We start from the raw sequence: 22,467 nt of genomic DNA on the forward strand, positions 1-22,467 counted from the left end.
GTGTGTGTGTGTGTGTGTGTGTGTATGTAGACTGTTCAAACCACCAAGAATTTATATTATACTATCAAGTGAAAATACTAATGATATCTGAAAGTATATGCTAAAATCCCAATGGATAACTTCAAGTGCATTATTGAAGGCAACCTAAGACAAAGAGAATGAAGAAGAATAGGAGAAAAATACAACATTAGTAGTAAACAAGTACAAAAATTAAGCTCAATCATGTCAATATTTAAGTTAAAAATAAACACATTGAAATTACAATTATTGATTAATAATTAGGAAATGTCAAAAAACATGCCTACTATATGCATAGAGTTTATTTTAAATACATACATATCAGTTGCAAATAAAAGGAGGGAAACATGCAAATTTATAAGCAATAATGATAAGAAATTGATGTGGCAGACAATATCCGACAAAGTAGAAAAGTGTGGCAATGAAACCAGTGTGCCTGGGGTGATGGCTCAGATGTTATGAGCGCTTCCTGTTCTGGAGGACCCAGTTTGGTTCCCAGCACTCAAAAGGAGCAGCTCACAATCTTTTGTAACTGTAGCTCCTGGGGATCTGTCGTCATATTCTGGCCTCTGGGAACCTGCACACACATGGCATTCATACACACACCTACACACACACAGCACATCAATTAAAAAAGTAAATCTTAAAATTAAACTGATAAATGTATGCAAAGCTTGTTTTGAAACATTCATATAATCATGTAGAAAGCATTAACTTCAAAAATTAGTAGTATTTATTTCTTTGTGTGTGTGTATCTGTATGTATGTGTGTGTGTGCAGGTGGTACAGTGTATGCTTTGAAGTGAGAGGAAAACTTTTGGGAGTTGGTTTCTCCTTACGAAGTAGATCCTGGGACATGAACACAGTTGTTAGACTTGACAGTAGCTGTCTTGACACAGAGTCATCTCGCTGACCATTCTATTATGTTATTGCTTTGTTTGCCTTGAGATAGGCCTCACCATGATTCCCTTACTGATCTTGATCTCACTATTCGGCCAGGCTAGCCTTGAACTACTCACAGAGATCTGTCTGTCTCTGCCCCACCTGTGTTGGGATTAAAGGCATGTACTACCCACCTAGGACATTAACATTTAGGAATAATTTTATTTTCTTAAAGCTAAAGCTATTTTGTAAGTCTATTTAGCATAAATGATATTCAACCAAAAATTACTTTATAATACTTATGTTTTGGTTTCTCTTTATTCTTAAGATTATCCTAGCTTAAATAAGTTATCTGCTCATGGGACAAAATCAATCTGTCAATTAATCAGTTGATGATTACTTCTTGATTACTTATCACGTGTATTTAAAAAGCAAAACTGCCCTTTGCAGTTTTTATACATTTGGGGACAGTTTACTGATAGTCAGTCAATAAGCAGGGCCTGTGTATCGCAGTTTGTTGAGTTGAATCTAAGTCATTTAAACTTGAGTTAGCTACATGTATGTATAAAACACAGCAGGCAGGACAAGGTTGATGTTCAGTAACCTCTCTGTTATCCTCTTCTGACAACAATGACATATGCTTTCTCTTGCTTTTTTTTTTGTTGTTATTCAACATGGTGGAGAGCTGAGTGGTTTGAATCCAGTTGACTTATTTTGTGGCTTCAGAATAAACAAGATTTCCCATCAGGAACGTGTTCTGATAATCGAGAACTTCAGTAGTAAATGAGATTTCTCCATTTTTCTTCAGGAAATTTTAATGTTTAGAGAGGATGTGTTTATTCAAACATGTTTTCGTATAAGTATTGATTTCACATAATTGGGCTGAGTATTAAAAATAATTTATATTTATAATTTTTCTTAAACTGTTAAATAAAATATTTAAATCACTTCTGAACATATTTTTCCTTAAAACATTCTAAAAAATAAAATATAGCTTTATTTGTCGCTGATATTTGGGCCTGAATTATGACCTAAATGAGAAAGGAAGAGATTCTGGGCATGTACAGGTTTCATGGGAGATAGAAAGCAGAAAATAACTTTATTTAATTCATTACTTTTCCAGGATCTTAATCTGCTGTAAATGGAGGTTTTTCTGTCCTGCCCTGTCCCACAGCAACTTCTAAATAATCACTCAGAGGCTTAATATTAATTACAAACTGTTAGGCCTATAGTTCAGGCTTACTACGAACTAGCTCTTAAATTTAAATTAACACACTTTCTATTAATCTGTGTATTGCCATGTGGTCATGGCTTTTACTGTTCTGCTGGCATCCTGTTCCTTCATCACCTGGCTTGCATCTCTCTTGACTCCCCCTTCTTTCTCCCTGTATTCAGTTTGGCTTTTCCACCTTGCTATATTCTGCCTTGTTATATGCCAAAGCAACTTTTATCATCAACTAATGAAAGCAACATATATTCACAGCCTACAGAAGGGTTATCCCACAGCAATCTGCCTTAAGCTTTTGTCTGACTTCATGTTGTACCAAAATTAGCATATTTTCCTTCTTTCTTGTCTTGGCTATGGTAAATAGCTTTTAAATTTGCATAACAGGGACCAACAGGTGAAGGCACTGGCTCCTGCTCCTTAGTTTGGCAACTTGGGTTCAACCCCTAGAACCTTTAGGTGAAAGGAGAGAAATGTCCTCTTCAGGCTGTCATTGGCTTCCACGTGTGTGCACACACTAAAGAAATAAGCAAAGAAATCAATGTCAACATTTTTAACTTTTAAACTCGTATAAGGACTTAGAAATTTAAATATATTATAAAAACTAGTGTGGAATGTTTACTGACCCCAAAGTGAATTATTTGATGCACAGATTAGAAGGACTAGGCAGATATGAAATTTTTCCTAATCTAGTTAACTCTGATTTGCATAGTGCTTTACTTCCCACATGTCGCCAAGAGAATACATTCTTCTCATTGTTATTGTTTCATTTTACAGAGGAAGAAGCTACAGAATAAAGATGCATGCAATGAATCAATGTTTGGCTAGCATTTTCACCGAGGCCTTGTGGCTTGAAAAACTGCATCATTTTCACTAGTGCACATGGCTTTTATCTTTAAATGTGTCTCAGTATCAGCCAAGTAGACTTTAACATTTTAAGCCAAGAAATGTTTGTATATGATAAGAATTTTTGAGAAATGCTCTGTACCATAGTATCTTCCTTTCATGTTAAATGTTAGGACCAATCTTGAGATAATGCCTCAACTTAATAGTTTTCAAGTTATATTAATGTCTCAACTTATATATTCTACCAGTGTTTTCCTTACAAACAATGGCCTCTTCATTTGCTCTTGGAAGTCACTTGACAAAGAATGCCTGAAGAAATAGAGCACTTGGGCTGAATAACTTTATTTTAACTTGACACAAACCACAGTCATTGAGAGGAGGGAGCCCCGGTTGATAAAATGCCTCCATGAGATCTGCCTGTAGGCAAGCCCGAGGAGCATTTTCTTTCTTTCTTTTTCTTAATTAATAAAATTTATTTATTCCATGTGTTTTTCATATTATGTATCTTAATTCCATTCGTTCCCTGTCCCTTCACATCTGTCCTCCACCCCTGCACCCTCCCAAACAAAACAAAATTCAAGAGAAAAATATGAAGAAAATAAAAAATAAAAAACAATTTTTTTTAAAGGGAAGGAATTAAAAATCTCCTCATGGATGCTCCAGTATGACCCAATAAGTCACACCGTACACTCCTTGGTCCAGGCATCTCTACATTCAAGTGTTTATTGCTAGGAGTTCGAGTCTGATTCGAGTGCCCTGGTCTCTACTATACTTACATGTTCGCTGCTGGGCCCCCACTAGGACCCGTCCTGGACGTCACACTGGCTACCTGTGTTGTGGAGATTCTCAATTTTTGGTCTGCGGGTTAGGTCTGTTCATGTGCTTCAGTAGATCATAGATGATGAGGATGTTGGGACAGGCCCTGAGTCTGGGCCTCGGAAACTGTAGGGTTGGCCTGCCTGATGGGCACGCTCATGATTTTGGGGCTGGCTCATCCACATCTCTGCTAACAGGGTTGGATCTTCTGTGCAGCCCTGGTTGGGTGCAGGGCTGTTCTCCAGAGTGTTGCAGCTGGTGGGGATCTGAGATAGCTCTTCCACTCTCGTGACCACAGGCCAGGTTTCCCACCTGCCGCAGGAGTTGGTGGACAGGAGGAAGGACAGATGAGAAACAGGGCAGCACTCCCATGCTCACATCTTCAGGCCTGGCTCGCACACACCTGCACTAATGGGGTTGGCTCTATTGTGCTGCTCTGTTGAAGAGCAGGATCTGCTCGAGAAGAATTTTCTTAGTTAATGATTGATGTGGGAGGGCCCAGCTTGGGTGGTGCCAGCCCTGGGGTGGTGGTCTTGATTTCATTAAGAGAGCAGCCAGAAAGCAGCCCTCCCTATGGCCTCTGCAACAGCTCCAGGTTCCTGCCCTGCTTGAATTCTTGTCATGGATTTCTTCAGTAATGGTCTATGATGTGCAAGTGTAAGCCAAAACAGAACAAAACAAAACAAACAAACAAACAAAAAACCCTTTTCCCCCAACATGCTTTTAGTCATATTATTTCATTATAGCAATTCTTAGCCCAATGAAGGCATCATTGTAAGTTTTATAGATAAGAATCATTATCTTCGAAAAATTTTATTCTATTTAATTTTATTTTATGTATATGAGCATTTGCCTGCATGCTGCATGCTCACTATGTGCATGCAATGTCTGCAGAGGCCAGAAGAGGGTGCTGCATCCTCTGGACCTGGAGTTGCAGGTGGTTGTAGGGAGCCATGTGGGTGCTGGGAACTGAACTCCAGTCCTTTGTGAAAACAGTAAGTGTTCTTAGCTGCTAAGCCAACTCTCAAGCCCCTGCCTCTAAATATGTTATCTTAATCCTTTTGACTTATTTGTAATCTTGTTTTCAGTTTTCCAAGTTTATTTATTTTTCCTGAAAAGTTCTGCTACAATTAAAATTTCAATGTCAAATATGAAATTGCCATTAATTATTCTTCAAAGCCATTTTGGGCTTCCAATTTAATATCTATTTATATTCACACAAACAGAATTTTACAAATTGGATCCAACCATATAGTTAACACCAGCAACTATGGCATAGTAGGTCATGGCCTCTCTGTGATGAACTACAATGTGGTATCTTCCAGTCTTGCTATCTATCTAAGCAGTTGTGTCTATCACTTATATAGTAAGTAATATGTAGCAAGTAGGTATGTTGAAATTTAACCACCAATGTGACTGATATTAGGAAGGTAATTATTGAGAGATAATTAGGTCATGAGGTTGGGGGCTTTACAAGAGGCATCAGTGCTCGTATGAAAGACGCTCCAAGGATTGTTCTGTCTTTTCCATCATTGAGGAAGTGCCATCTATGAACACGAACATAGCCTGCACTGGACATCCAGCATGACAATACCTTGATTTTTGAATTCCAAGCCTCCAGACTGGTGAGAAATAAATATTGGTGTCTATAAGTTACGCAGAATATAGTACTTCGTTATAACAGCCCCAGAGTGCTCAGGTGGAAATAATATACCATGGCAAGAAGACACCAGAAATGCTAACCATTTCCATCAGAAATTGCAGTAATGTTCGAGTGCTATTCACAAGTCAGGCCATGTTTGAGCCGGTGTCATAACTCCTTCCTTACCAGAGCTTGTAGACAATGATAGAGAGAGTTACAACATTAAACTGTCACACAGGACTTCACAGTGTATAAGTGCTTACCATGGAGGTATGAGGATCAGAATTTAAATCAGGTACACTAGTACACATCCATAATTACAGTGCTCCTAGTCAGATGGGAGACAGAGATGGGGGATCCCTAGGAACACTAGGACCATCTAACTGGGCATGCACCTCAGTACCAAACAAGGTAGAAAGTCAAGGCCAACACCTGGGATTATTCTCTGATGTCCACATATGCTTGTGGTACAGTGAACCTGCACACACATACATGTGTACACATACACATCATACACACGTCTTATACACAGCTACACACAAGAGAGATGGTATAGTCATTGAAGGCTAGGCTCACAACCAAAATGCCAAGCACTGCCACATAATGAAGTATGCAGAGAATTAGAATATGCATAGAAAAACATATTTTTAAACAATTTTATTGAGTATTGTTAACATAAAATACATAATATCTAAGTTTATAGCTTAATAGTCTATATTAAGATAGTCTTAATAGTCTATATTAATAGTCTATATTAAGTCTTAATAGTCTTACTATATTAAGTATAGTATATTAAGATAGTCTTAATAGTCTATATTAAGCACAGTCTACACCCATGAACCCACCAGTCAATGATCTTCAAATCTTTCTGTTCTCTCATCTGCACCCTCATTCCAGGACACCTTTGATACCTTTTCTGTCACCGTGACTGGTGTTGTCATGTAGAATTTCCTTGACATGCCCATTTTAAGACTCACTGGTGCCACACAGACAGCTGCTTTGTTACTATTGACTGTTGAGGGTTGTGACCTTCCTGGTTAAGGATATGTCACCTCTTGTGCATTTCTTCACTTGCTGATGGACGTTTGACTTGCTTTCAGCTTTTAGTTCTTACAAAAAATGTTTCTAGAAGTTATTTTTTAAGTAAAACATTCAAGGTATATAATTTAATAAGTTTTGGCAGATGTTTATGCTCAGGAAACCATTACTCTGATTAAAACACAGATCATGTCTGCCATTGCTAAAGCTTCCTCCTGACCCTGCAGAGTCGTCCACTGTTCCATGTCTACCGTCACCTGCTGATGTGGTTTTTGTCACTCTTGATCACTTTGTGTTTTCTAACATTTCGTGTGACTAGACTCATGAACTGTATTTTGTACTTGCTTTCATGTTTGTATTTTTATCATCCCAACAGTTTCAAGGCTGCCAATTTTAGGTACTCATCTTGTCGTTTACTTTATTGCTGGACAGTGTTCTACCCACTCCACAGGCCACAGTTTGTTTATCAGTTTGATGGGCATTTGAGATGTTTCCCATTTGGGGAGGTTGTAAAAAATGTTGGGGAAATGTCCAACTCTGTGTAGATTTAAGCATTTAATTCTTCCATGTTTTATACAGATAAACCCCTTGCAAAGCTGAACCAGAAACTTCTGAATGTGGTTCCTTTTGAACAAGTGTTTTGTCCTAATGAACTCAGTCAGTCTGTAGCCAATAGTGTTTCCCCTTTAATTTTGCATTAGGATGCGCAGTGGTCAGTTTAGAGGGCCTAAGTCATAAGAGCTGTGGAATTTGCTACTGGATGTGACTCCTAGTGCTGACATCTTTTATGACTCACTTAGCCTTTCTGAAACCTACAGGTTTTCATTATCTATTGTTGTTACATTGTGTATTTTATAATATATAAATAACAATCATTTTAAAGGAGAAATGATACATCAAAGAAACATTAAATCATCAAGAAATATTAATCATTAAGAAACATCAAGAATTAGAAAGGCTTAAGGGAACTTCCTTCCGCTGCAAAACAGGTTTCCTTCAAAGTTACTGGCAATGCCTAAAATCCTTTCATTAGAGATCCATTGCTTCTGATTAACAAGTCTTTTCAGTATTTTCCACTAAGAAATATTCTGAGACGAGCACTTAAGTGATGGAAGGGTGATTGCATTTGTCTGAACCCTTCCAAGTGGACAGCCAGAGGTCGGGATGGGTCAGGTGGAGAGGCTATGGTGAGACTAGAACTTGCTCCACTGGAAAATGTCAAGAGCTAAGGGAAAGAACCGAAAGTAGTAGATGAGAGGAAAGACCAGTAATTTTCCATTTTACTCTTCTCCTTGCTGACAAGTGAGAACACTTCTTTTGCTTTCCCTCCTGTTTGAAGAGGTAGAGAAGAATCCTAACTCTGTCAGAATTACATCAGATGACACTGTCAACTAATTTTTTCTGCAGAACCACCTGGAAACCTTGGACTAATGGAGCATAGAAATGAAATTAAAAAAAAAAAGACGCAAAGGGTCGTGACTTAATGCCACCTGTTTACAGACTTGGGATCGACTTCTTTTGCATTCCTCACAGCAGTGAGTGAATGCGCTGCAGCTGAAACAGAGCCAGGCAAGACACAGGGTACAGTGGGCATGAAATACTATTTATGAACTGCAAAGAAACAGGCACCAGGCACAGTTGGTGTACATGAATACACACCCCATTCAATAAACTTGGCACAGAGACCGTTTATTGCCCAGAATCAATTCTGAAAAGAAAGAATGGAGAGAGGAAGACTCCCTCATCTCCACAACATAGTAACTGAAGAAAACCAGGTGAGCACACACGCAACACTAGATGCCAGGGAAAGAACTGAGTGCCAGCAAGAACGATTCAAACAGGAGACACAAACAATGAACAAGCAGGGGAAATGTAGGTTTAGGCTGTGACCCAGTTTGCACATCCCTTGCTGGTGGGATTCTTGGTGATGGGAGTGAAATGTTTTATGATATCAAGTTCTTGCATGTATTTTACCCTCTATAAATACAAATCTAATGCCACTCCTTGTTATGTGAAGTGGCTGTATAGACTTGTATTTGATTAAAAATTCCTTTCTGGGGCTACCAGGAGGAAAGTCAATTAGGCAGCCCTTCAGTACAGATCAGAAGTGGAGAGGCGCTGATGAGGTGTTGTAGATCCTTTGAGGTGGTGGTTTATTGATATATTTTCTGCAGGAAGCCCAAGTGTCCTTTATCACTCAATATTCAATCTTGATCTCATGTAGGAGGCAGCACTTCCTTTTAGAATCAAGCTATAAACATTGCAGGTAAGAAATTCAGCTACAAAGCATACAGGGTACATTATAATGCACATTATAATACGTTTTAGGGAAGAAGGCTTGAGGGATAGTTTAATAGTATTACCCTACAGCGCGAGAGCTTGGAAGGCTTACGATAAAGCACTTCATGAATATTTATTAATGTAGTAAGTAGGGATGGCTGGATGAGTTTCTATATCTCAATCCAGACTCACCCTGGGAGAAGGATAATGACGCCAGAAACTTGTAAAGTCCTTATTGGCACGTGTCGGGCAGTTGTATGACCCACAAATGGCACCGTCGGCTGAACTGTAGCTATTTTTTTCTTAACTCACAATCATGTTTTACTACCCACTCCATTCTCTTCTGGCCACTGCCGCTTACTTTCATTGCCTGCCAAGGCTCCCAGTTTTCTTTCCTTAGGCTCACAGGTAGGGAGGTCCTATTACCTACGAGCTGAGCTTTGAAGAACGTGGCCCAGGTCTCTACGCGTCTTGGGATCCATTTGGTGGGGAGTTAGTCGTCTAAAGTCTTTTCATTCTGCAGTCACGTCTTCCTCTTACATCTGGCCTCCCACTGACCCCTGTAAGTTTCCACTGACTGCTTCCCCATGGCCTTGATGCACCATTGGTCCGAGGTTCTGCTTGTCCTCCACCTTACGCTGAAATATCAGAAGATCTAGTTTATTAGTGCTTCCCTTAGATGAAGGCCATTTGTGTGTGTGTGTGTGTGTGTGTGTGTGTGTGCGCGTTTGTGGTGTACTCATGCACATGTGTGTACATGTTCATATGAATGTGTATGTGTGTGTGTGTGTGTGTGTGTGTGTACTGGCATCTGTTTGCATGCAGATGTGTGAAGGCCCGAAGCCAACCTCCTCTGTTGTCTTTAGGACAGGGTATCTCAGTAGCGTAAAAGGTCATCAAGAGGGTGATGCTTGCTTGCCAGCCTGTCAGCTCCAGGGACCTACCTATCCCCGACTCCTCAGCACTGGGATTCCAAGTGTGCACTTTCATGCTTGGCTTTTATGTGGGTTTGGGGGATTGAACTCAGAACCTCATGCTTGCACGGCAAATTGTTTACAGACTAAGCTATCTCCCCAGTCATAGAGGTATTGTGCACAGAGAATGAGTTACATCCATAATAGTTATATTTTCAGTTTTGAATGAGTGAGTTTAGTATACAACAAGCAAAAATAAATGAATAATGAGCAGGCAGTACATAGATTAAAAAGCAGATAGGAAGCCAAACGTCCAGCCAGACACTTAGAACAACAAGCAAAAGTTGACTCGCATAGTCCCATAGAGGCAGCCAGCTGGAGTCGGCAACTGAAAACCCTGGGTGGGGTGCAGTGTCCCCTTAGGAGCTGCTTCCAAGTAAAAGAGCAAGTAGCTGATAACAGAGCATTATCAAATAGGTGCTTCTCACTTCTAACAGAAACAGCTGGGGAAGCCTGGCTAAAAGCATCCATCTAGGCTCAGAGTTTGCTCTTTGTGGTGAGCTCCCATAGGCGTTTTACGTCGGGAGACAAACAGCAGTGACCTCTGCTGGAAATGGGTTACCTTCTAGCTGTCCTCAAGGGTGCAGTGCTTTTTAAGACCCTTGGCTTTTTATTCTCCCTTTGGCCTGTATCGAGGCATGGGAGAAGGAAGAGAGCCTGACTCAGGAGAAAGAGTTTTAAAGGACACTTGAAATAAACCTGCTGGAGTCTGGGATAGCACAGTCCTCCCCACTGCTCTCAATGAGTGCAAACGGCACATGAAAATTGATCAGTGCAGTTCATGTTCTAAAAGTTCTCCCCCTGGGCCATAATGCGCAAAGGTGTCTTTATGTTTAATACACTCTGTTAGGGTGAGGTGATCTTTGTTGTGGTACTGTATTACAGCTTCATAGGCCATCGTTTCAGAGTTACAAAACTTTCTTATGTATTTTTGGACCCCACATTTTTAGCTTTTAAATGTTGGAAGTCAAAGTGTAAAAATCACTTTATCTTAGGATTTTCTACACTGCAGTCTCTGCTAGCAGGCTGTTGAAGACCCAGCAAGACCTCCCTGCTGATAAATTCAGAGAACTAACCTGGAGGACCGATTTGTCCTTATTTTCCCAGACAAAGCTAAGAGCAAACTTCCCAATTTAACTCCCCGGTCCCTTTATGACAGGACTCTTTTTAGGTCCATTTTAAGTTGTGTCTCAAATTCTCAAACGACTGCATTTCCCCCTGAAACTAAAAGACTGAGAACAGAGGGTGGGGTTCCTCGTATTCGTGCCGACAGCTCAGAAAGGAACCTATATCGGATCCAGTCATTCACCAAAACCTTACTAAATTCCTGAATTTCATAAAGCTGAGGTATGCATTTGAATCATTGACCCCTACTCTGCTTTGGTGTATATTCAAAACCTAATATTTTTCCAGCTAAACCCTTGCCCAGTAAGAAGCCAGTCAGGGCTCTGAGATGGTAACACCATCCCTGCATCTGTTGAGCATATTAGTTCCATTGGTTTAGATCACTTGCTTCCCATGCTCATTTCTAGTCTCTGGCTGTTTCCAGAAACGTGACTTCTCTAGCATAGTTTTCCCCAGGATCCAGTTTTGTACATCACATAACCTTATTTTAACCTTTCCAAGTTTTAGTTCAACTTCCTTCAAAGCCATACATGTGGCTTGGTCCCATACACCATGAGGACCATGGCTAGCAAATACTGTCTAGGTAGCATTGTGGATCTAATCCTGTTTAATTGGCTTGGATGCATATCACTTCACTATAGACATACGGCAATTCTTATGGTTTGCACCTGCAATAGCTGCCAGGCTCAAGAGGCAGAACCTGTGGCAATACACGGTCCTGGTATAACTGTTCTTGCTTCATGAACCTGGTGTCTTGCTGTTTGTGTCCATCTTCAGAGTTTTCAGGATAGATTTCAAAACAGTGCTTGCTGCTTTTCATGAATGCTTGTCTGTGATTTCTTTTTATTTTTTATTATCTATTTATTTATTTTTATTATATTTCTTAATCTACATACATTAAATTACATATCAAAGTTTCCACTTCCTCCCCACCACCTGCTTCCCTCCCTCTCCCCCATTCACTCTCCTCCCCTTCCCCTCCAGTCCTAAGAGAGGGCAGGGTACCCTGCCTTGTGGGAAGTCCAAGGCCCTTCCCCTTCCATCCAGGCCTAGGAAGGTGTGCATCCAAATAGACTAGGATCCCACAAAGCTAGTACATGCTATAGGGACAAATTCCAGTGCCACTATCATTGTCTTCTCAGTCTGCCCCAATTGTCAGCCACATTCAGAGGGTTCAGTTTGATCCCATGCTCATTCAGTCCCATTCCAGCTGGCTTTGGTGAGCTCCCATTAGATCAGGCACACTGTCTCAGTGGGTGGATCATCCCCTCGTGGTCCTGACTTCCTTGGTCATATTCTCCCTCCTTCTGCTCTTCAACTGGACCTTGGGAGCTCAGTCCAGTACTCCCATGTGGGAGTCTGTCTCTGTCTCCATCTGTCACTGGGCGAGGGTTCTATGGTGATATTCAAAATAGTCATTATCTGACTACGGGACAAAGCCAGTTCAGGTACCCTCTCCTCCACTGCCCAGGGTCCTAGCTGGGGACATCCCTGTGGACATCTAGGACCCCCTCTAGAGTCCATCCTCTTTCCAACCCCTCAATGCCTCCCTTAATTAAGATATCTTCTTCCCTGCTCCCATATCTGTCCTTCCTCCATCTCAACCATCCCACTTCCCCAAGCTCTCCCCAACCCTCCTCTTCTCCCTTCACTCTCCCCCTCTCCCCCACACCAACCCCAACCCCTATGCTCCCAACTTTTACCTGGCGATCTTGTCTGCTTCCAATTTCCAGGAGGATCTATGTATGTTTTTGTTTGGGTTCACCTTATTACTTAGGTTCTCTAGGATAGCAAACTATGGACTTAATGTCCTTTGTTTATGGCTAGAATCCACTAATGAGTGAGTATATACTATATTCATATATTTTGGGTCTGGGTTATCTCACTCAGGATAGTGTTTTCTACTTCCATCAATTTGCATGCAAAATTCAAGATGTCATTGCTTTTTTTTTTTCCCCCGCTGAGTAGAACTCTAATGTGTATATGTGCCATACTGTCTTTATCCATTCTTCCATTGAGGGGCATTTAGGTTGTTTCCAGATTCTGGCTATTACAAATAATGCTGCTATGAACATAGTTGAACATATGCTTTCATACTTTTTTTTTTACAACATACTTTTTGTAGTATGATTGGGCATCTCTTGGGTATATTCCCAAGAGTGGTATTGCTGGATTCTGAGGTAGGTTGACTCCCAATTTTCGGAAAAATAGCCACATGGATTTCCAAAGTGGTTGGACAAGTTTGCATTCCCACCAGCAATGGATGAGTGTTCCTCTTAGTCCACATCCTCTCCAGCATAGGCTATCATTGGTGTTTTTGATTTTAGCCGTTCTGACAGGGGTAAGATGGTATCTCAAAGGTGTTTTGATTTGCATTTCTCTGATAGCTAAGGAAGTTGAACATGTCCTCAAGTATCTTTTGGCCATTTGAACTTCTTCTGTAGAGAATTCTCTGTTCAGTTCAGTACCCCATTTTTTAATTGGGTTATTTAGAATTTTAATGTCTAGTTTCTTGAGTTCTTTATATTTTGGAGATAAGGCCTTTGTCTGATGTGGGGTTGGTGAAGATCTTTTCCCATTCAGTAGGATGCCTTTCTATCTTAATGACAGTGTTCTTTGCTTTATAGAAGCTTCTCAGTCTCATGAGGTCCCATTTATTCACTGTTGCTTTTATTGTCTGTGCTACTGGGGTTATACATAGGAAGTGGTCTCCTGTGCCCATGTATTGCAGGCTGCTTTCCACTTTCTCTTCTATGAGGTTTAGTGTGGTCAGATTTATATTGAGGTCTTTAATCCATTTGGACTTGAGTTTTGTGCATGGTGATGGATATGGATCTGTTTTCATTCTTCTACAGGTTGACATCCAGTTATGCCAGCACCATTTGTTAAAGATGCTTTCTTTCTTCCATTGTATAATTTTAGCCACTTTGTCAAAAATCAGATGTTCATAGGTTTGTGGATTAACAACCGGGTCTTCAATTTGATTCCATTGATCAATGTCTCTATTTTTATGCCAATACCAGGCTGTTTTCATTACTGTAGCTCTATAATAGAGTTTGAAGTCAGGGATGGTAATGCCTCTGGAAGGAGCCAGGCAAGAGGCCTGTAATTTCTTATAAACCAACCAGCACATAAGAGAGGAAATACACTGGGTCTCTGGTAGGTGATAGAATTTTTACTGCAGCTCTATTTAGAAGCACAAAGCTACTTGGTGCATCACTGGAGACCAAAGCTAACACTTCATTTCTGCAAGATACTGAAATTTCAAAATACCAGTAGGATATTTTTTATTCTTTTGCTTCCAAATTCATCCAGGCAGTTGTGGTTCTCTATACTGATTGATGCCTGAGCTACTCACAATCTACTTATCTACTTGGACCAGACTTTAGGTGGAGGAAATTCCCACTTACAATTAAAGGATTTAATTCAGCTGTAAATTCTGGAAAGGCTGGTGAACAGGCACCTCCAGCTTAGGCTTCTGTTTCCTCTTAGGTTGAGGAGGAGGCCGTATTTATTTCTTTCGGGGCTAATTGGAAGAGAGTCGGATGGGGGGCTAGAGTTAATGAACAAAATTTGCAACGTTTTCTGTAGCCACAAGACAATGTTTAGTGATGTGAATTCCACACACATGTTCAAATATAAATATCCGAATTTACCTCCAAGTTAAATTTGGAAACACTGTGATTTTGCTGTCATTAGTAACACCGTGACTGTTCATTTGTAATGCAGTGGAATTTGAGAGTTGAATGGCTATCTCTGCTCATCCATTTTCTATCTGGAGAAGGGTCACCAGATTTAGTAAACAAAGATACAAGCTATCAGTTCAATTTGAATTGCAGATGTACAATGAATAATTTTTTTGAGTCTAAGTAGGTGTGGTATAGCACTTAGACAAACATTGCATGGGAATACTTGATGCTAAAATGCTGCACATCTGAAATTCAAATGCAACTACATTTTTCTTGCTTATCTTAATGTAACTAAGCAATTGGATTCAAACCAGTGTCCACTTTCTTTTCTTTATGTCCTTCTCAGGCTCTGAACTTTTGAACAAAGAATTGAGTCCTCAGTGTGTTACACCCAGAATCCCAGAAATATAATGTTATTGGTGTTTTCAAATAGATTAGAAGCCTGTAACTGAAAGAGTCCTAAAAAGGAAATGTGACATATCAGATAATCCTCTCCTACTTCCTCCAACACAAGTCATTAGTGCATGATATTTTGCAGCTGGCTGAGCCAGCTGCTGTTACCAGGATCCAGGTGGGGATAAAAGGACATTTACAAGTTTTCAAAGTTCTTTTCCAAACCCAGGTAAATAAATATGCACCAGCAGGTGATGCAGAGAAGGAAGGAACGGAGTTGAAAACAGAATTCTGTCATTTAGGCAAATGAAATGCAAACTTGACTCTGTGGTTTAAGGTTCAGAATGAAGTGCCTGCCATTTTCCGGTCCCCAGATGGGACATTAGGTATCTGCAGTGTACAGATGTGTGAGGTTTATATTACCTCTCAGCATCACCCAAAATGGGCCATTAGGGCCAGTCGGAGGTATAAATTTGCCTACCAAAATGATCAGCTTACTAAATTATCCTCTTGCTTCTTGTGTTCACACCCGTTTTCTGAGTCATAAGTTAGAGGGGCAAAGTTATTGCTTTTCAAGTTTCCACCGTTAAGTGCCGGGACCGGAGACACTCAGTGCTGTGCGGACAGCCAAAGCTCAGCCTACAGTTCCCGCAGAAGCATCCTTAGAGCCCTGTTCTTTGTCAGGCAGAAGCCTGCAATATTGTTAGACTTTTCACTTGAAGATTCAGGACTGCATTTCCTGGCAGGGCGTGTGGGACTGACAGCAAAGGCAAGAATCACTGCGTCCCTGTGTGACACTCCTGAAACCGGGTTCTGCTTCTGACACCTGTTTTATGATACATTCTTTTTGAACCCTGGGTTTTCTGAAGTCTTTTCCAAAAAACAATGAAACGTCTTTAATCTCAAGTAGGAATCAAGCTGGTTCTTACTTTATTTTTTTTTGCTTTCAAAGGTCAAGTTCCGTCTTCCGGAAAAGCTTAAGGAGGGTGGAGGCTGGCTTCTGTGGGGCTTCCTTCCATGTGTTCACACAGCAGCTCTGGAGCCGAGGGAATATCATGCTACGAGTTTCCAGAGAAATTGTTGGCTAGCGTTCTCTGCTCTCCACCTCTGCAGAAGTGAGAATTCTGTTTCTGTGGCTGCCGCTGGTGGGATTTCCCGGGCATCACAGCCCTCTGAAGCGGAGTGAGAAGCAAGGACCACATTTCCCACTCGCGGCAGAATAACGCTCCAAATCCTTAGCCTGACTTTGAATACTGAAGAGCTCTGTCGATCCATCATAGCATCTCAGCAAGGCAAAGTTTCCCAGTGAAGGACTGCCCTACAGTGCTCGGGTGCTTAGGGGCCATTAGCTCCGTGTCATAATGCCGTTTCCAAATGCTCCTTAAGGGCTGGAAATGTTCCTCATCAGAACCACCTGTCCAGAGCATGGTATCTAATTACTTTCCCACACACTTGCCTGGTTACAACAGATAAGTGCTGCCCCTTATGAACGCTATTCGCTCTTTGCTGTTGTGAGTATTCATGAGATGTTAGCAAGGCAGCTTGTGCAGCCCATAGCGTCTAGAGAAGGTTTACAAAAGCAGGGTCTGTTTCGCGCTCGTATCTACCTTGCTTGAAAGCTCTCCCTCTCAGTCCATCCCTCTGGAAGTAGGAGAAAAAATACTTTTCTGACATCCAAATAAACAAACCCTACCACGCTTTAGACATTTCTTTGGATAGTGTCTTTATATATTGAAATAGCTATCTCTTCCTCCCTCCCTCCCTCCTTCCCTCTCTCCATCCCTCCCTCCTCCCTTCCTCCCTTTCTTCCTTCAACTAGGAATTGAACCTAGAGCCAGACATGTTAGGCAAGGGTTCCACCACGAAACAGCACCCCCAGCCCATCCGTTACCTTTTAGATACAACTTCAATGCTGTAGGACATCTCACTTTGTTTCCTTATTTTCTGAATTCATTCAGTGTTCATAGTCTACGTTAGGCATTCAAGACTTAGCTGGAGAGACAAGTGAAGTAGCACTGTACAATGTAGTGGTGGTTTGAGTAAGAATGGCCCCCATAGGCTGATGTATTTTACTACTTGGTTGCCAAAGAGTGGCACCATTTGAAAGAATTAGGAGGTGTGGCTTTGTTGGAGGAAGTGTGTCACTAAGGGTGGCCTTTGAGGTTTCAAACTTGCATTCCAAGTCCAGAATCTCTCTCTTAGCCAATGGATCAGAATGTAGCCCTCTGCTATATCTCCAGCACCAATACCATTTCTGCCTGTGTGTCACCATGGTTCCCACCATGATGATAATGGACTAAACCTCTAAAATTGTAGGCAAGCCCTCAATTAAATGCTTCCTTTTATAAGAGTTGTCTTGGTCATGTTGTCTCTTCACAGCAGTAGAACACTGACTAAGACAAACGTGTGACTAAGCCAAAATACTTGAAACCAAGGCTATATAGGTTACACCAAAAACAATGTTCATGGAATATTTTCTACAAATATAATCCTTTTGATAGATTTTGAAGGCCAACTGTTGATGAGAGAAAGGGGAAACACATTCCAGCTTCAGGGTAAAGTTGTGAGTAACAGCAGTGGCCACAGATCATTTTGACAGAAGCAAATGGATCCTGTTGGAAAGCATCAGGCAGTGAGATCAGCCAAACCAAAAATGGTTCCATGTGATGTGCTGTAGTCTTCAATATGTGAGCTGGGAGGATAGCTGAGAGGTTTTATTTCATTTTTAACTCCCCCCTCAAACTTCACACGATACAATTGCTTCTATGGGAAATGTTTCCAGGATCTCTCTTCAAGACACTAAAATCTAGAGATGTGCAAGTTTCTTACGTAAAATGTATCACTTCATAGAAACCATGCAATAATTTGTGCTTCAGGTAATCTCTAGACGTGTATCTTACACAGTGCAGTGCAAACACAAGTGAATAGTGTTTCATAGCATATTTTTAAAGGAACAGTCAAAGGGAAAAGCATGTCTGCACTTGGTAAGCAATTTTCTTTTCCAAATTTTTTTTGTGTACGAATGATTGAGTCCACGAACGTTGAACCCATGGATAGAGAGGGACAACTGTAATTATTTATTTTACATTTCTTTTCCAAGCAAAAATGACATACTCTTAATGGACAGGGATTATATCACTTTATCTTTTGCTTTCTAGAATTTATCAGGATATATGGCAGCTGGCAGATTTTTTAGAATTGTTTTGGAATGAAGACTGAATAATATAAAAAGTAATCTCAGGATTTTTTCTCATCTAAAAATATTCATATTTGTCATTTATTCATTTGGATAAGCTGGCATGGGGAATTTATGGTAAATATATTTAGTAACTAACTTTTTGAATACATATGTGTGCATGTGTGTTTATATGTGTAAGCGACTGACTTCCAGTTTATTCGGGCTCCCATGATGCCTGCTGTGATCAGAATCTTCTATTATTTTTTACTATATTTTTCAATTTTTATTTATAAAGCAATGTGAAAAATAGATCCTGGTCATGTGGACAATGGAAAAAAAACCAAAAGAGAAAAAGAAAAAAAGTCATGGAGAGCTTAAAGCCCTTATAGCAGTCATTTTTTTTCCCTTTGGACAATGTCACCACCTATGTTTCTGTTACTCTGTCCCAAAGGCAACAGCGCTCTGGTTACAGGGTCCCAGAGAGGAATGGAAGTTCAGAAATGTAGCTCACTCATCAAGAAGGGTTTGACTTCAGTCTTACAACTGTCACTATTCACACCACAGCTTGTCTCAGTTGAGAGAAAATTGGAGAACTGTTTTCACATTCCCTTGGGTTCTGAACTGGAAGTCAGAGAGGCTGCTTCCTTTCAAAGAGCAGAAACCATGGACATGAATTCTCTTCACAGAACAGGAAACTGAGCTCATTTCTGTCATCTGACTGCTTATGCCTTCCACGGTCTTCCTCACTGAGAAGGAGGAAATAACAGAAAGTCGGGGTCCTAGGAGGAAGGCAGTGAAACAGCTAAGCAGCCTGGGACTGCCACAGGTTTATGGTAGTTCTGTTGGGAAGAAGTTTTATAGGTCAGATAGTCCAGATTAATTAGGCTGATTTCATGTTCATGTAAAACTCACATTATGAGGTGAAATTTTTATGATTGTGCCAAACTTTGACAAGGCAGAAATTCAGTTGACCAACGTCTCTACTTTCTAATTTGAACAACTAGAGGGGAAAATCCTTAGGACTGTCACTGTCTGTTTGCCGTGTGCAGACTGGGATGCCCAGGTTGAAGGACCCTGTGCTGACCTGCAGAAGAGGAGCTGCCCTCTGAATCTCTCCACACTCCAACCCTGGTGTTTTGCAATCTGTGATGTGGGTGGGAAGACAGAATGTGAAAGCAAGAGCATATAGACACACAGCAAATGTTGCAATTCATGTAGCTAGACTTCCTAATTTGGAGTACTAAGAATGAAAGTCAACATTTTCATGAAGAAGTTTGGAAAGGGTGGGAGAGTTAGAGGAAGTCTTGGTCCAATTTTGTCTCATTGAAACAAACCATTACGTTAGACTAACGCATGTAGTATCCTGAAATATTCATCATCTGTTTTACAGCTGGTATGTGCCAACATTAAGACAGCTTTGTCAACTTTACCCTTATGGATACAATGGGTTGAATAGTTCATGAGGGGTAAATGACCCGTGCATTGTAGGATGTGTAACCGCTTCTCTGGCTTCTACCACTATAGAGAATGGTAAGTTACCTGATCTTTGTCAATTAAAAATGTCTTTAGACATTGTCCAATGTCCAGGCATGGTAGGTGGGCAAAAATTCACTGTTTTAATGTATATATAATAAGTATTTGCTTCCCAGAATTACAGTCTTAAGAAGTCTAGCTACATGATTCCTATGTTGTGTAATTAGTTCCCACCACCTGTCTTTTAAAACCCACATTTAACTGGATCTTGAGGATCATTCTAAACAATGAGGATTCTCAACAACTAGTCTTGGGGGAGGCGATAACAGCCCCTAAGCAATGATTAAACGAATATACTATTGCATCAAAATAGGATGCACACTAGGTTACAATTTACCAACCACAAATGGACACGTGCATTAAGCTGAACAGCATAACCCCAAAAGCACCAGGCAAAGTTTGTGGGCAGAGTGAGGGCTGGGTGCTATAAGCCTGGTTCTGTATGCTGCTGTCTCTCATGTTAGCCAAGATTCTCATAATCAGTTATGAAATGCTTAAAAGATATTTTGAGAGTTCACATTCTCCAAAAGATATGGGAAGGGTGTTTTTTTTAATGTTGGTTTCTTTTAAGGTCATCTTGAGGTTTTTACAGGAAAATCAAACCACAACCCTCCACACTTTCTTTGGGAAGACTTATTGAAGTCTACAAATTCAATAATCACGTCTGTATCATTACTGATTTTTTTCTATAGCCATAATTCCGTTTTTATTGAAATATAATCCACATAGCACTAACTGTAGATGAATTCAAAAATATAAATCATCCTCTGTTAAAGTACAAAATCATTTACAATGGTTATACAGTCATTACTCTGTGTAATTTCAGGAACTTTTCTCAGTCTGGAAAGAAACCACATGCTTATTAGCATTCGTTCTCAGTCCCAGCCCTCAGGTTCCTAGCATCATCGTGGACTTGTCTCTCCTGGATGTCTAGTATCAATGACCATACCGTGCATGGCCTTTGGTGTCTACTTTCTTTCACTTAGAATCCTGTCTGTCTTTGATTTATCCTGAACTGGAGACTTGTCTCTTCAATCATCTGCTTCACTGGCCTGCCTAACTCTCACACTGCTTAGGTGTGACTGAAGACGCCCCCCCCCCCCACTCCCCCACACAATCTAAGTATTCCCGTTCTTAACCAGTGGTGCCCAGTTACACCTTCCTTATTGATGAAATCCAACTGGCTGTATTTCCATGGTACCACTGGTTCCTTCCCACCTCCATATCCCTCCTCTGGGCTGTTTTCTGTCCTGTACAGGTCAAGCAGGTCAATTTGTTTTAGGAGCACTACACTTCATCTCCTCTGTATTGACTCTCCCTCTCTTGCTTTTGTCTTCCTTTGGTTTCCACTACCCTCTGGAACAAGGCCTGCCAGCTTTGTATTGCACCCTTGCTTCATTCTACTCTCCAGCTCCTACCATCCACATTTTGCTTATACATTTTCTTAAAGAAGCTTCCTGCTTGTTCTCAAATACCCTGTGTGCTTAGCCTCTGTCATTGTCTTAGTTGTGAGGAAGAGAGATGTGCTTTGTTTGCTCTGGAAGACTTGGCAATTTCTCCTTCAGGATGATTTCTCTCATGTCTCCTCCTCAACCTCAACCCATGCACTTTTCTTTTGTATACTGCCATGGGTCAGAGACATCATCACACTCTCCTTTTCTGTTCTCTACCGGCATCTACTAAGTTGCAAGCCCCTTAGTGTAAGGATCACATCTTTATTTGTGTGCTACAGTGTCAGAACACATACCACAGAGTTGATGACTAACACAGAAACATTTATTTTTGCGTGATTTTTAGGGCCACAAGTTCAAGAACAGTGTTGGAGGGGGGGCTATTTTCTTCTGAGGCTTCTCTTGGCATGTGGATGGCTCCTGTCTCTGTGTCCTCAAGAGTCTTCCCCTATGTGTATCCTTAGTGTTCTAATCACCTCTACTTGTGAGGATGAAACCAATATATTAGATCTTACACTAATGTCCCCTTTTAATTTAATCACATTTACAGAATTCTTATCTCCAAAACCAGTCACTTTTTGAAAAACTAAGGGTTACAACTTTGACACCTGAATTTAGAGCAGATACAGTCCAGCTGGTAACCATCTTTTATTTTCAATTTTCTTAATATATGATTATGGAAGATGGTCTTAGAAAATATAATAAATGAAAGACTATAAGATTAGAAGACGTGAGGAAAAGTTGATAGAGAAGAAAGAGAAGTTTCTAGAAAATCAGACCAGATACCCAGGCTATGGACATTACTAATTTTTTGCATTGACTCAGTTCTCACTCTGCAAGGGCAGGAAGCAAAGTAAGCATGCTAAGAATGATATAAAATGCCAAAAACTATCTGTTAAAGTTTAGAGAGTTAAAAAAATCAAAGAGATCTATCTTATAATTTTGTTTCCTCCTGCCATTTCATTTTGGATAGTACTTAAATTTAGAAAACTGGGGGGGGGCTTTGTTCAAGGGTTTATAAAGTTAATTATAAAATTTAATTCCATTCATTTACTTGGCCAGGTGGAGGAATGAAAATAAATGGTATTTCATTATAATTCACTTCTAAAAACAACTTTATTATGCTTAATTTAAGCAGGATTGACACTAAATTTTTCCTTACCCACCTTCAGTAGAATTAGGTCCTCCTGCTGAAGATTTAACACTGATTTTGAAAGGAATTGTTGGAAACTAGAATCAGATAGGAAACAATTCATTAGTTTGGCTTTGTTTTCAACTGAGAGAGCTTATATAAGATTGAATCTAATTTAACTGTTTAGAAAAGGCCTTCAGTCTTGGGTGCTGTTGACAATGAGACAACATTATGGTTTGTATCTAG

This window comes from Myodes glareolus, chromosome 14 (genome assembly GCF_982192425.1).
Source record: "Myodes glareolus chromosome 14, mMyoGla1.1, whole genome shotgun sequence".
NCBI classification, from domain to species: Eukaryota; Metazoa; Chordata; class Mammalia; order Rodentia; family Cricetidae; genus Myodes; species Myodes glareolus.